Below are 16,349 nucleotides of genomic sequence, written 5' to 3'. Positions count from 1 at the left end.
TGTTACCACATCTGCTCCGCAGATTCCAGTGATACTGATTGCCCCAGATTGGCCTCGGCATCCCTGGTACGCCGACCTAGTACTCCTGGTTGCGGATGCTCCCTGGAGACTACCGATGCGAGAAGACCTTCTGTCTCGAGGTCCGATTCTCCATCCTGCTTTACTATTGTTGGTTTTAGCGGCATGGCTGTTGAGAGCCTGGTGCTAAGGAACCGGGGCCTGTCTGACTCGGTGATTTAAACTATGTTGAGGGCACAAATCTCAGAAGATATACCATCATACCTGGAAGGTCTACATCTCCATGTGTGAGGGGAAGGGGTGGCGTCCGTGCACCCATTCCTTTTCCAGGATCCTGCTGTTCCTGCAGCGAGGAGTAGACCTGAAATTGGCTTAAGCACCATTAATATCGGCCTTGGCTATTTTTTTCCAACGACCCCTGGCGTCACTCTCTAGTGAGCACTTTTATACAAGGGATCTGGCATGGTTATCCACAAGGATAAGGTTGTGGTGCGTCCGCAACCTTCTTTCCCAAGTGTTCTTCCAGGACAGCCCTTGAAAGATGGAGTCGCTCCCATCGACCCAGGAAACATTGCCACAGTTCAAAAGGCGGTCCCTGGTCAGTCATTTGTGTTTCCTTGAACATGTTGCCAGGAACCAGGAGAGAGATTCATCTCTCAGGGCCTTCCTGAAGAGTCTGTAGCTACACAAGGGGACCGGGTCCTATCTGGCGGCTCCAGTGTAGTCCTTACCTTCTCTCTCAGGGGCTTGGGTACCATCCAGCTGACCGGAGCAGACCCGTTACCCCCCTTCTTCCCATGCCGAGGTGTGCCAGTGGCAGGATGATGCCAGTTCCCCCCCAGGAGCGGTGAGTGGATCCGTCCATCTCAGCTCCTTGTCGCAGGGGGGGGGAGACACAGAGTGTCATTTTCGGCAGAACCGTGTCATCGCTGTGTACCGGGACTTCCGGGTCTCCAGGGGCACAGGGAGGAGGGCAAAAGCCGGTGTCCAGCTATACCGGACTAGCGGCAGGATCCGGAGCTGGAGAGGGGGACCATGGAGGCTAATCCCCAAGACACTTCAGTGGATGCAGGCAATCCCAGGTAGGCTGTTGTGCTTGCCATTTCTCTGGTGGTTTAGGGGGTTGTGGTGTTTGTAAGGCTGGGATCTGTAGTGCCCCACGTGGTGGTTATCTCACAGTCCAGGATATGTGCAGTGGTTGGTGTCTCTAAGGAGGGATATAAGGTTTGTTGCCAAGAATGTCTATTCTTTATTTCAGGCTAAGGAGGCCCCAAGGGAAGAGGCGGCAGACCACAAAAAGTGCCCCAATTGTGGAAATTGTCTTCAGACTCTAACAAAGCCCTATTCAGGCAATTGCATTGTAGGCTTACTTAAAACTGAGTCAGAATCTCCCTTGGCTAAATTTCTTGGCTCCTTTAAAGATGAAATGGCATTGACATTTAAATCCCTCCGGGATTTAATCACGGATGTAGGCACAGCTGCCTCCACTAGTAGAGCAGCTGCAATTTCCTCTTCACCATGCCTTACAACACCCAGCTCTGGGGAGCCCAGTATAGTCAAGGAGCATAGCCCCACGTTAGTTAGCCTTGACTCCTCTGATGCAGATTCAGACCAGGATGCGGATCAGACTGCAGCTAACAAAGTCGCAAAATACAAGCTGTCTCTGAGGTAGATGAGCTGTTTAGCGCTATTTATGATACGCTGGAAATTGAGGCGAAGGAAACTCAATTGACCAGACATGATGAAATATATGAGGCTCTGGGGAAAAAGGCAAAAGTCTTTCCAATACATAAAGTGCTTTCTGACCTTGTCTGTAAGGAGTGGTCTGAACCGGATAAGGAGGTTTTCTTTCCTAATTCCCTTAAAAGGTGGTTTCCTTTTGATGAGAGCCCAGAGGTGGTCTGGAATAAAAACCCTAAACTAGACACCCCTCTGTCCAAGGTCTCAACAGTCGGATCTGGCTTTTGAGGATATGGGTCATAAAAAGACCCAATGGACAGGAGAACAGACAGTCTTAAAGAGGGCCTGGGGTGCCTCTATGGCAGGCTTGAAACCAGCTCTAGCCACTTCTTGTGTAGCTAGAAACCTGGGGGGAGACATTGCGTCTAAAACTTGCCTGTGAAGTGTCCCTTTTACAGGAGACTTGGTCTTCGGGCCTGAGTTAGATACCACCTTAGAAAGGACGGCAAATAAAAAGAAAACTTATCCCACACAAAAACATTTTCAAAGGATTTTTTTTCATCCCTCTAAGGAACCCTCCAAGGCAGAGGAGTTCAAACCCAAAAAACACTGGTCGGGACATAAAGGGAAAGGAAAAGGGGGCATACTTTTTAACCGCCCCAATCAAAACCCCAAGCCCCACTGATTGGGGAAGATTGAGCAAATTTCTTCCACAGTGGGAAAAGATAACCTCAAATGGGTTTGTCTTAAATATAATAAAAAGAGGTTATGGGCTGGAATTTCACAGCAGCCCACCCTCAAAATTTTTGTTGACAAAACTTCCAAATCACTCAAAAGGCCAGGGCCTTGCCATTACTAATGGGGAGATGGTAGATCAAGAGGTATTGACACCAGTCCCTATTCAGGAACAGGGGGACGGTTTTTACTCACACATTTTTGTGGTAAAAAAACGGGACCCAGGGAACCTAAACAATGGGGGTTTCTGGGTCCTGCCTATCACATCAACTCTGACCACGGACGCGAGCCGTTGGGGAGCAGGTGGACCCCAGAAGAGAAACTTTTCTCCTCCAATTGGAAAGAGCTAACAGAAATTCTCAGAGCTATTTTAGCCTTTCAGACCACAATACAGGGTCACCATCTACAAGTCCACTCAGACAATATGACGGCTGTAGCTTATATAAACACACAGGGAGGTACCAGAAGTCCTCATTTAATGTCGGTGGCCAGACACATATTCCAGTGGGCAGAATCCAATCTAGGATCCATTTCTGCAGTACACCTGAAAGGGGAGCTGAACAACACTGCAGATTTCTTTACGAAAAACAAGCTCTGGACTGCCGCACTCTCCAGAAGACCACTTTTATTGGAAAATCACATCACAGCTCAACAAACACAGCGAACAAGGAAAAATTGCTGACGTTTCGCACTAGCTGTAGTGCTTATTCATAGTATAGGATATGAATAAGCACTACAGCTAGTGAGAAATGTCAGCAATTTTTCCTTGTTCGCTGTGTTTGTTGAGCTGTGATGTGATTTTCCAATAAAAGAAAGTGGTCTTCTGAAGAGTGCGGCAGTACAGAGCTTTTTTTTTTTTGTCTGTTGCTAGTGGAAATAGCCAGCACCTGTGACTTCCCAGCCGAAGAGACAGTTTACAGCCTGCATGTGTGCTCTTGGAGCAGTGAGATCCCTTCTGCGGATTTCTTGAGTCAACGAGTTTCGAATCAGGAATGGTCTCTGCGCCCAGAAGTACTCAATCTTATAGCTTACTGGGGAAAACCGGTAGTGGACCTTTTTGCAAACAAGGAGAATGCAAAAGTTCCCTTTTTTTTTTTTTTTTTGCGCTACGCCCAGGAGATCAGCCCTTGGCAGTAGATGCCTTACAGACACCATGGACCTTCAGCCTGGCGTATGCATTTCCCCCTCTTCCCCCTCTTCACCTCATCCCGAGGGTCCTAGCAAAATTCCTCGCAGAGGAAACCTGTTTAATTCTAGTAGCACCGTTTTGGCTCAGACTGTGGTTCACAATGTTGCTACAGTTGACAGACCATCCTCCTAAGACGTCTCTGCAGACAGGACCTCCTGTCACAGGGACCCCTCTGTCATCTGCAGGTGGCCATGCTGAACCTTTCAGCGTGGTTACTGAGGAGGAGATTTTGAGGAGCAAGGGCCTGACAGACGGAGTAATTGCGACCTTACTACAGAGTCGAAAACCAGTCACCAGAGCTATTTACAGGAAAATCTGGAGGAAATGTAATAGCTGGCTGAACAGCTGTAGAGAGAAAAACATGGATACGGCGAATATCCTACAATTTCTCCAGGAGGGGATAGACAAAGGGTTAACTCTTAGTACTATTAAGGTGCAGATAGCTGCCTTAAGTGTATACCTAGCTAAACGGTTACAAGAAAATCTCTTCATCGCTAGATTCTGTAAGGCAGTTTCTAGACGTCAAGTGGTCCGATTCTACAGAACTAGCAATTGTGCTAAAAGCCTTCTTGGGGTCACCTTTTGCACCTATCTCAGAAGCCTCTCGAAGACTTATTACGTTTAAAACAGTACTTCTTGTGGCAATCACTTCAGCCCGTAGGGTTAGTGAAATCCAAGCCCTTTCCATCAGAGAAACATTTTTACAGATTCTAGAGGACAGAGCGCTCCTAAAGACAGACCCTGGGTTCTTACCAAAGCTAGCATCTAGTTTCCATAGGTCACAAGATATTGTCCTCCCATCATTTTGCCAGAATTCATCAAATGAGAAAGGACAGTTTCATTTGTTAGACGTAAGGAGGTGTATCCTAGAGTACCTAAGGGTAACAAATCCGTTCAGAATCTGATTCTCTTTGTCCTTTTTGCCGGGCAGCATAGGGGCAAAAAGCTTCAAAAGTAACCATAATCCATAGGTGGATTAGGCTAGCTATAGCAGAGGGATATAAAGCTTTGAACAAAGATCCTCCAGGGGGGTGTTAAAGCCCACTTCACAAGGGCATTATTGGCATCCTGGGCAGAGAGCTGGTGCCGCCCCGGAACGAGTATGTAAAGCAGCCACATGGTCAAACTTTTGCACCTTTACAAGGCATTATTGACTGGACTTAATGTCTAGTCAGGATCAGGCTTTTGGGAGGAAAGTCCTCCAAGCCGTGGTCCCCCCCCCCCCCCCCCCCAATCTGGTGAGTACTTGGGGATCTTCTCAAGGGCTGTCCTGGAAGAACACTTGGGAAAACTGGAGTTAGTAAGTACTGGTAACTCCTTTTCCAGTGGTCTTCCAGGACAGCACGGTCCAACCTTTTTTATTTTATTGATGTACTAACGTTTTTTTTACAGTTCCATCCTTCGGTTCTTGGTAAATGACTGACCAGGGACCTGAGGGACTGCCTTTTGAACTGTGGCAATGTGTTTTCTGGGTCGATGGGAGGGACTCAATCTCTCAAGGGCTGTCCTGGAAGACCACCGGAAAAGGAGTTACCGTGAGTACTAACTCCAGTTTTTCTGCCGAATGTGGTTTCAGTGTTTCACATCAATGGATACATTGTGTTACCATCTGTGTCCTAAACAGACCCATCCTAAGGAGTTGGCCCTTCATTCCCTGGAAGTAGTTTGGGCTCTAAGGGTATATTTGTCTGCCGTGGCTCCTTTTCGGAAGTCAGACTGTTTTTCGGTAGCTGGTCCAAAAAAAGGTATTAGTTACGGCATTTTTTCACTTGCCTAAACTTTTGCACTGCACTGTAGTGTATGTACACACCCTGATCAGCCATAATTTGACCACTGCTATTTCTCATCTAAAACTGCCTATAGTGGGAATGTAAGCATCAGAACTGGACCACGAAGCAATGGCAGGTGGCCTGGTATGATACATCACTTATCCATTCATGTGGATAAATGGTGGAATGTGTGTCACTTGCTGGTGGAAAGTGTGATGCTTTGGGCAAAGTTCTGCTGGAAAACCTTGGGTCCTACCATTCATGTGGATGTTACTTGACATTTACCACTTACTTGAACATTGTTGCTGACCAAGTACATCCCTTCATGGAACTGATATTAGTTGATGGCAGTGAACTTTCAGAAGGATAATGCACCTTGCTAAAATGGTTAAAGAATGGTTTGAGGAACACAAATTTGAGGTGTGGACTTGGTTTCAATTTCCAAGATTGGACCAATCAAGCATCTGTGGTATTAGCTGGAAAAACAATTCATATTGCTGGGTGCCCCCCTTGCAACTTGCAGGACTGGGAGGATTATACTAATGGCTTGGTGCTACACATCACCATGCAGTGCAGTTTGCTTCATTACATACAGTTGCTGTTGTGCGCCGTATGCATATGAGAGGAAAATGTGGCACTGTGATTGCAAATTGCTTAAAAATACAGACTGTAGTGCAGGACTGATTAAAAATAACATTTCACACTTTCAATAGATCTAATTGTGTTCTTTTTGGTTTACAGAACACTAATGTTGAATGAAGAATTGCTAATACTGAAGTTGATTATATGGAGTTCATCTTGCGCATTTGGGGTGGGGTGCTAGATTGTTAGTCGTTCATTATTGCAAATTATGGGTAGAGCATTTTTGTAGTGTTCCTTTAGTTTTATGTGGGTTTATAGTTTTTCTTTAATTCTTAATGTATTTAAAGCCAAAGCTTTTTTTCATGGTTTTAAATAGCTTAGGGAATGGTTAGAACTCCTGTCCAATGAAGTACGTGTTTTTTAACTTAATGCATATGCCTTACTACCCCATCCCACCTCAATCCTTCATATCTAAATGCTTCCCTGACTCCACTGATCTAGCGATGTCCCATTTGCTGCCCAACTCTCCCCTCTCCCTGGTCTCAAGTGGGCACAGGCAGTAGCGGGAGCCACAGGCTTCTGCTGTCGATCAGGCCCTGTGAGGGGTGGTGTGGAAGGGTGGCAAGCCACTTTGTATCTATGTATGCACATGGGCCAGCTCAGAAGTGCACCCGCATGGAGGTAATGGTCCAGAATATTAAAAAAAATATTTTTACAATTATGTTAATATCCTGAGTTTAAACTATTGCCTAGTCTTAGCAGGGGAAATGTTTTATTTTGTATACATGTGGAAAACCTGGATAATGTAATTGTCCATCAACTGCACTATACTGTTGAAGGTTTTTTTTTTTTTTTTTTTTTTAAGATTTATCTAAACTGCACTCTTAATCAAAAATAAAAAATTAAGCACATTATGTTAAAGTGTAAATGAAATCTGAAATGAGAGAGCTGTGGTGTCTACAAAACAAACAACCTTTTTTCTGTAGAATACAGTTTGCATATACAGTACTTGACGGGGCCCGTCTGCATTCCTGGTTCCAGCAGGCAGGCCTCTTGATGCACTGATAGGCATGTCCCCTCTTTTCCTTGAATGAAAAGCTATGTCTCCTGGAATATGTAAAATGCATATCCCAGGAGGCACAGCAGGCAGTGTGCATGTCAATAACCTAAGGTGAATGAAGTGCATGGGGAGGCAGGGCTGGACATTTTATTTTATTTTATTTTTTACAAACAAGTGCGATACTTCTGCAGGACGGGTGGAATGTGATCAACATGAGGAAGAGGGTCATGGTCTGCTTTAAACACTCGCTGACCACCTTCTAGCAGTTTTGCTGCTACAGGGCGGCATTGTGTGTGTGTGTGTGTGTGTATGTATGTGTGTGTATATATATATATGTATATGTGTGTGTGTGTGTGTGTGTGTGTGTATATATATATATATATATATATATAATATCCCCCACTTCACACGCCAAAGGCAGCCCTTCTGATTTTACACAGCAGAAGCTGATCTGCGGGTGGCGGTCACTCGAGGTCCGCCTGGCACCTGTCGTTTATCGGGCAGACACTCAAAATGAAGGTCTGTAAACAAGGCAGAGAGTTGCGTTCTGATGGGAAAAAGTAATGAATTGTGTATCTCTTCCCTTAGTAAAAGCAGCACACATAGTAAACACAAACACTGACTAGGCACAGTTAACCCTTTGATTGCCCTAGATGTTTAACCCCGTTCCCAGCCAGTATTAGTACAGCTGTGGCCAAAAGTTTTGAGAATGACACCAATGTTCATTTTTCACAAAGTGTACTGCTTCAGTGTTTTTAGATCTTTGTCAGATGTTAGTATGGTATACTGAAGTATAATTACCAGTATCCCATAAGTGGCAAATGCTTTTATTGATTACATTAAGTTTATGCAAAGAATCAGTATTTGCAGTGTTGATCCTTCATTTTTAAGACCTCCGCAATTCACCCTGGCATGCTGTCAACTTCTGGGCCACGTCCTGACTAATGGCAGCCCATTCTTGCATAATAAATGCTTGGCGTTTGTCAATTTGTGAGGGTTTTTTGTTCACCCGCCCCTTGAGGATTGACCACACTTTCTCAATGGAATTAACGTCTAAGGGGTTTCCCAGCCATGGGCCCAACATTTCAATGTTTTGTCCCCCAAGCCACTTATAACTAAATTTTGCCTTTTGGCAAGGTGCTCCATTATGCTGGAAAAGGCATTGTTCGTCACCAAACTGTTCTTGGATGATTGGGAGAACTTGCTCTCGGAGCATGTTTTTGCACCATTTCTTTTTTCATGGCTGTGTTCTTAGACAAAATTGTGAGTGAGCCCACACATGAATGGTCTCAGGATACTTTACTGTTATGATGCAGGACTGATGGTAGCGCTCACCTTTTCTTCTCCGGACAAGATTTTTCCGGCTGCCCCAAATAGTTGGAAAGGGGATTCATTAGAGAGGGACTTTACCCCCAGTCCTCAGCAGTCCAATCCCTGTACCTTTTGCAGAATAGCAGTCTGTCACTGATGGTTTTTCCTGGAGAGAAATGGCTTCTTCCAGAGCAAGCTTGTCACTGGTGGTGTCTCCCTCTCATATTGAGCTTTGTCACCAATAGAGCAGAGCATGTGCGTGTCTGGGGGTGGCAGCATGAGAGGAATGTAACAGGCTATACCATACCTCCTCCACACAGGTGCCATGTGTGACTGGGCCACTGAGTGGAAGAGAAATAATCCATGACTACTGCACAGTAGCAGGTGCTGCACTGTCTTCTCACCGCTACCTCCATGCCAGTCCCCGCAGATCACTTCCCTCTTCTCTTGTTGCCCTGCCCCCGATCTGCAGGTGGGGGTAATGGTGATGATACAATGGGGCAGCTCATCAAGAGAGAGGAGATGAGAACAGAACATGTGGGAAGGAGGGGGGTGTGGAAGATGCTAGGAACATTCTACAGTTCGGGACATGGCTGGGAGACTTAGACACTGAGACCTTCCCCTGTACTGAGGACATCAAGTGTGTGGTAGAGTGACAGGAGCAAGCGGGGGGAGGGGGGGTGAGTTTGAGATGAAGTGGGGAAAAAAATAAAAAAAAGCACCCCATATAGGTTAACCTCTACCACTAACAGGCAAGATTTTAAGTATAACCTTGGGGCGATGCAGACTGAATACCACAATCACTGAGAAGCAAATTATAACACCTGTGATGTATTTCAATTATCTTGCCAACCTGGCCTGTTACTGGGTCCTGAGGACAGCCATTGAGAACCACTGCTCTACACCAGGGATCTCCAAACTATGGCCCTTCAGCTGTTGCGGATCTACATGTTCCATGAGGCGTGGTAAAACTCTGACATTCACAGACCTGACTAGACCTAGACTGCATTATGGAAATTGTAGTTCCTGAACTGGAGGGCCATAGTTTGGAGACCCCTGCTCTACACCATGAGTGCTCAACCTGTGGCCCTCCAGATGTTGGGTAACTACAAATCCCACCATGCCTTTGCCTTTGGGATTTATGCTTGTAACTGTTGATGACTTACAATGCCTCATGAGACTTGCAGTTTCACAACAGCTGGAGAGCCACAGGTTGTGAGCACCCATGCTCTACAATCTCTGCTTCTGTTTCTTCTGTTAGTTTGATACTAGGCAATCCATGGTTATGGCTTGCCCCTTTCTCCAACACAGAGGTGATTGACAGCCTTGGATGTGCATGTTTCCCTATGAGCCTGTAGAGGGGTATGTGTCCATTCCCTCTACTCAGGTATCAGATTGGTCTCTGCTATACAGTGTGTGACATCAGATCCCCTGCCTCCTGGAAGAGAACCTGTGCTCAATAGGCAGTGGAGGAGAGAGGGTTACAGATAACTAGGTACAGCTTATCTGGGAGGATTTGCTTCATCGCTGTGTATTACCTGAGGCTGGTCATTTCAGTGGGCTTATATAAGGATGTATTCCTTTAATAGGGTGTGGTACGTATACTTTTTTTGAGCTGCACTGTTTGTAGGTATTGTAGGATATAACTTGTAGGCTAAGTGCAATATGTTTGTGGGTCATACGAGTACCTGTAGACATTGTTGTTCTTCCAAGGATTTTTTTTTATCCAGAAACATTTTGGTAGTCTACTGTAAAAAAAAAAAAAAAAAGTCAAGACTGAGTGAGCCCAAAACTTCTAAGTCTAAATCTGTGTATCTAAACCCAAGAACAAAAATCTATTGTGCAGTAAGGAACGCAGGATCATTAGTCAATACCCCAAGGGGTCATAAGCAACTACCATCTGGTTTTTGGACACTGGCAAAAAGACATCCACTGCTATAACACCTAGCACTATTAGATTTTCTGCAGATTTTTGTCTTCAGATTTACCAAAACCATGTAGTGCAATCTGTCTGATTGCATAGAAATTCAATATTATATGGTTTTGGTAAATCTGAAGACAAAAATCCATAGTGTCTTGCTAGCAGTGGTTTACTTCTACTGAGAAAAATGTATCTTTTTTCCCTATGGAGGTTCACTTGGATGCCTTTTCCATCAAGTTTCCTGGCTGAACCATAGCCACTGCCACTTCTTCAGCAGCTTAAGAATTGGTTAATTCCACGGCTATGCTTTGAGAACCATAGCCAGACCCTGCTGGATTGAAGAATTTGGTTGGTCTATGTTGCTGCGGCACTAGAATCCTGCTCTGGTGTTTCTATTGGAACATGGTGCAAAATGTGAGGTGAATTGAAGGGTGAGCAGAGGATAAAGCTAAGAATGGTATCCGACACCCTTCTTTCCTGCCTACTTGAATTCCTAGCAGTAAGCGTGTAGGGAAGAAACCCTCTAAACATTCCTATCTAGGGTGCCTAAACCTCCTGTGCTCAGTGGGGGTACCGAGGACAACCGTCCTTCCAATGGTTGCAGCTTGGGGCGAGTAGCACTGCTTTATGTGAACATTGGCACAACACAATGTGGGGTTACTCCACCTAACTTCTGCAATGCCCTGGTGTCTGAGAATGCACACCCCCTCCCCCTTTTCTCTTTCTAGGCAGGCCTCCCATTCAGCAACAGCTCCCAGCCAACGATCCTTTGTGCACAGCTCAGTGGTTTCATGGTGATACTTGGGTTCTCAGTACCTTGCATTGCTTGGCTCAGAAGGCTTTCCCATCCTCCAACAGAATTGCTTGGCTCAGAAGGCCCTTCTGGGGACCACGTTTTTGTGCACATATTCAATCGCAAGTGAAGGAACACATCCACAAGTAGGCCTACTGCTCCTGTAGTTAAGAATGGTTCCACTGACATTTGGTTTCAAATCTTAGCCAGGAATTTGCTTTTATAAAGACATGACCATGCAAGCCAACAATGGCTTGTTATAAGGTTGTACTCCAAGTGATGGGGTGCCCCACTTGTTAGAGCAGGGGTCTCAAACTGGCGGCCCTCCAGCTATTGCTAAACTACAAGTCCCATGAGGCATTGCAAAGCTGACAGTTACAAGCATGACTCCCACAGGCAGAAACATGATGGGACTTGTAGTTTTGCAACAGCTGGAGGGCCGCTAGTTTTAGACCTCTGTGTTAGAGGAAGAACCTCTGTTGGCTTTCTGTTCCCAGTAAATCTCCGACATCTTGGTCCAGAGTAGGGATCTCCAAACTACAGCCCTCCAGCTGTTGCGGAACTACACGTCCCATGAGGCATTGTGAAACTGACATTCACAGACATGGCTAGGCATGACCGGAATTGTAGTTCCTGAACAACTGGAGGGCCATAGTTTGGAGACCCCTGGTCCAGAGTATCCTTTCCAGGGGGAGTCTATTTTTGAACACTGCCTCCTCACAGCTGCGTGGTTTCAAATTTGCTCCCTCCCGCATATGTAAGCAGACCATCTTGCTGCTGTTCAGCAACTCCTCTCTAGAGAGGCATTACTACTTTACCAATGGGGGAATGTTTTTAATGCTTCTACAAAAGCCTCTTTACGGTCCCCAAACCAAATGGGAGTCCAGCCCATTCTGGCTCTAAGGATTCTCATTTTTTTCCTACAAGTTCAAAATTTGAGTCATTGCCTCCCTTCAGATTTTCTAGCATCAGTAGACATTCGGAATGCTTGCTTGTACATTCTCTCCCTTCCCTCAGCACTAGCTGCATTTTGCAGTGGGCGTCACTGGAACCTTTTTCAGTCAGAATTCCTGCAGTTGATGTTGGCCAAGGCCCTGTCCAGGATATTCCTGCCTCTGGACAAACCTCTGACCTCCCAGACTTATGCTAGGGCCTTCCTGGCCCCGACGAAATCTTACCTTTTTCCCTGCATTAGGGGTCTTGGTCTGTGTTTCTCCAGACCAATGCAACTCAGTGTGGCAGCATGGGACAAACAGACTTGGTTGTGGTTTGCCCCATAATGTCTGATCACCGAATCTAGACTCCTCCCTAGCTTGGTGAATTTCCAACCCAGCAATGGGGTCCTATAAACCTTTCCCTTTAAAGACACACAGTTCTCACATCAGATGCCAGCCTATGGGGCTGGGAACAGTCGTTGATGCCCTCTTAATAGAGGGACGTGGTCATAGGGGGAAGCTCAACTTCCATCAATATCCTAGTTCTGTCCCTCAAATCTGCAAAGGCACGTGCCGAGGTTTCATTTTGACATTGCCACAGCTGTGGCCTACATCAGTCCTCAAGGATGAACCAGAAGTCATGCCACTCCTAAGTGGACATGACCTTCCATTGGGCAGAACTGCACATTCCTCTTTTGTCCACTGTCTATTTCTTGGATGTGGAAAATTGGCATTCTAACGTAGTGACTTGATTCAGGTGAATTCACCCTCCACCTGGATGGGTTTCAAGTCCTTTGTTGTAGGTGAGTGGATGCTGGATGTGGATGTTCTGTTGTCATGGTTCAATAACAAAATGAACAGGTTTGTCGCTAGGTTCATGGACAAATGGGCTTTCCCCAGACGCTCTGGTGATGCTGAGTAATTGGCTGAACCTTTCAACCCCTTCAGTTTTTAGTCTGCTCCACAGGATAAAGATGAAGGGCTTCCCAGTAATTTTCATCCTGCCCAAGGAGGATATGCTAAACTCTGGGCCCTCTTGAGTCATCCAGATGTCTTGTTCTGTGCACCATTCTGCTGATTTTCGCTGGCTTTTAACATCATGGCTGTTGAAGCTAGGGTTTATAGGGACATGGACCTATCTTATTTGATCACCCCCATCTTCTTAAGGACTAAGAGTTTGACACATTTTGCTTAGTGACAGTTGAAATGGAAAATACTCTGTAGGAAGAATTTTGTCCATCCTCCATTGTGGTCTTGATGAACATGTGGATTTGAGTACTATAGGGCAAGTCTCAGCCTTGGCCTTTTTATTTCAGAGACCCTTTGGCTTCTCACTCACTAGTTAAGGCTTTTGTGCAGTCTTGTACATCTTCCACTCTGTACCCTCCCCTCTGTCGTCCATGGGACTTTAATCTGGCTTTCTGTTCCATTCAGAGACCACTCTTTGACCCTATTAGGATCATCGGATCTTACTCCCAATGGGGCCTTTCTTGTGATCACCTCTGCATGGAACTTACTCCCTATATCCTTTAAGAAGGTCATCCTCAACCAGGACATTGTCCTTCCCTCTTTTCCTGCTCCAAAATACCAAAAAAAATTCTTCAGAGTCTTTAAAAGGTACATGAGAGAGTCTAACATTTAGCTACTGCCTCTCTTCAACTATCAGATTGCTTCTTTGTATGTCCTGACATTTCCCAAAGTGGACTTAGATTTTTACTCTGCCATTGCTAGGCAGGTTAATCAGGTTATCATTCAAGCCTATAGTGTAAAGGATTTGAGTTTGACTTCCTTCCATGCTAAGGTGCACTCTACCACATCTACATTAGGACTTCATGGGCTTTTCAGCATCAGACATTTCTTTCCCAGATTTACAAGGCTGCTGCCTGGTCTTTTATTTCTTCTTCTTAACTTTCACTAGATGGATGGTCAGGCAACCTCTGTTTCGGGTACAAGCTACTTTGAATAGGTAAAGTCTGTCTTGGCCCTCTTATTACTTGGGCCTGTTTGCGTTTGCTTGTTGCCCAACTCTCATTCGGACTGTTTTGGGACGTTCCATGGTAAAGACTAACTATCCTGTGCCTTGTACTGTATGCCAGGTTTTACTGGTCAAACATCTTATCTTTGCATCTTAATCCATAGATTTGTTGGCTGCATTCATTTTATTCAAGGTTTTTCTGCTTTGCCTAAATTCCCACTTGGAATGTGCAGCGGATGCATTAAATGTAGTTTTTTTTTTTTTCATATATTATATGCATGAGAAAATTTTCTGAAGCCATTTGAAACAAATATTAAACCCGAGAGACATCTCTCGATCGTCTCTCGGGTGCTGCCACACTGTACTGTACAGGTATCTGCACCCCCCTGAAAGGTGCTAATTGTGGCGCCGGAGGGGGGGAGGGTTCCAATGAGCGGAAGCTCCACTTTAGGGTGGACCTCCGCTTTAAGAAAGTTAGTTAATTGCTGTGATGGGAATATTGTTTTACACAGCTGAATAAAGCAGGGTATACAAGCATGGAAATTCAACCAGTTCAGCAGAAACTGGCCGAATTTCCATGTGTTTTTCCCTCTGTCCAACAGTCTTGCTGGAAAACTAGCATTCTATCAGTGCATTCAACCAATAGCTGCAGCACTGATCCCTTTATTCTGATGGGATGGGGAATACCTACTGTCAGAATAAAGTGGCATGATGGGAGACACCCCTGCATCCACATAGTTTGTTTGGATGTGAAAACCCACTGGTTGAACGAAAAAAAGAAAAAACTGTGTATTAAGCAGTAGGTGATACCCCACACCTCCCCTATTTGAAGTAGCAATAGTGCTGTCTTGTGGGATTCAGGCAATATAAATTTGGGTAGCAAAGTTGGAATAAGTGCACCTATCTTTTTAAATGTATTGCATAAAGGTAAATATTTTAATAAAATATACATTCCAAGAATCTAGAAGCCTAAAAATGTTGCCTAAAAAGCAGTTCTGATTCTCCTAGTACTCAAGTTTTGATATTCTGTTAGAATGGGCTTTCATGGCAGGCTCTTAGTTGGCAACCCTAAATGCTACGACACCAGCCTTTTTAGTCAGCAGGTTTGTTTTGTCCTGTGCTCCATTTTCTGTTTGCTTTAGAGATCTGTTTGCACGTCTGATTTCTTCATTGTCACGTGTGAATAACCTGTACATGGGGCTCTCCTTTTTCTTAACAGCATAGGACATTTTAAAGGGTGACCGTGCAAAAATTATGGACACTAAAATAGACTTTTTCTTAAAGGCTTCATGTACATGGGATGTTTAACCTTTCCTGAATGATTTAACTCGACCATAGAATCCGACGTTTAAAAACATCTATTCAGCTGCGTTTACATGCCGCGTTTGCGTTTAGGAACGTTTTAAAAAAAAAAAGTCTAAAAGAAAAGCTGCTAAACATGAGTTACGTTTAGCTGTGTCTACAAGCTGTTACAGGCATTTGGCATTTCAAATGCCTCTGAACATCTGTCCTGAATGCATTTTTTTTTTTGCGTTCCAAAAAAATGCTTCTAAACTCAACTGCCTAGAAACTACCCTATGTACATGTACTGATAAGCTAACATAGAGGAAAGTTCAGGGGGAGCTGAAAAAAAATTCCCAACTGCTCCTAAATGTCCGTTTACCAGCAGCAGTGCATGAGGCCAAATGCTTATTCGCCTCTCTAGGTACTTGTGCTGTAAAGTATTTCACACAGAAAGATCACAACAGATTCTGAAGTTTGGTTTCCATCTGTTTTTTAACAGCTTTATAAGCACCTGCTCAGTACACTTGAAGGCTGGATGTCCAAGTCTCAGCTGTTATAGAAATTAAGATGGGTGGATTGCTTTGGATTAAAAGAATAATCTCCTTTTCAAAGTATGTTACTGTTAAGAATGTGCAAGGTCTGGGCATAGATGCCAATTTCTCCATCTTAAAATATAACATTTATAGTATATATTGGAGCGATAAATCACCTGTTTCTTGCAAGGGCACAGATGGTTAAAATCTCTCCATTAGTCCTTCGGTCTGCAAACGAATTGTAGCCGTTACAAGAAACTTGCTCCTCTTAATTATGGAGATTGACGTTAAGCCACTTCCTTTGCTTTACAATAAAAAAAAGTGTAAATGAGACACCCCTGTTTTATGAGCAGGAGTTGAGATGTTTAAGATGTGTGTGTTGAAGATTATTTTATAAGCTCTCACCCTGGAGATGCAATAAATACAAAAAGTCAGCAGCTGACACCTATTAAGAGTACCATCTCTTATCTTTCGTTTAGCGTGACCCATGAACTACTCGGATATTTTGTTTTCTTATTCCTGTGCTTTATTGGGAATGTTGCAAATTGTATGGCTTTTCAGTTT

General features: G+C 44.6%; 1 protein-coding gene across 5 annotated transcripts in view; it reads left to right on the top strand.

The window, feature by feature from the left end:
- The window catches only part of ELAVL2 (ELAV like RNA binding protein 2), a 355,320-nt gene that overhangs the window by 320,647 nt on the left and 18,324 nt on the right, over positions 1-16,349 (top strand). The gene's annotated exons all lie outside the window — the stretch shown is intronic.

The sequence above is a fragment of the Lithobates pipiens genome, unplaced genomic scaffold (genome assembly GCF_037356315.1).
Source record: "Lithobates pipiens isolate NorthernLeopardFrog02 unplaced genomic scaffold, aLitPip1_a1.2 Scaffold_13, whole genome shotgun sequence".
Classification (NCBI taxonomy): domain Eukaryota; kingdom Metazoa; phylum Chordata; class Amphibia; order Anura; family Ranidae; genus Lithobates; species Lithobates pipiens.
The sequence above is the reverse complement of the archived record's forward strand: the minus strand, read 5'-3'. Positions and strand labels throughout refer to the sequence as shown.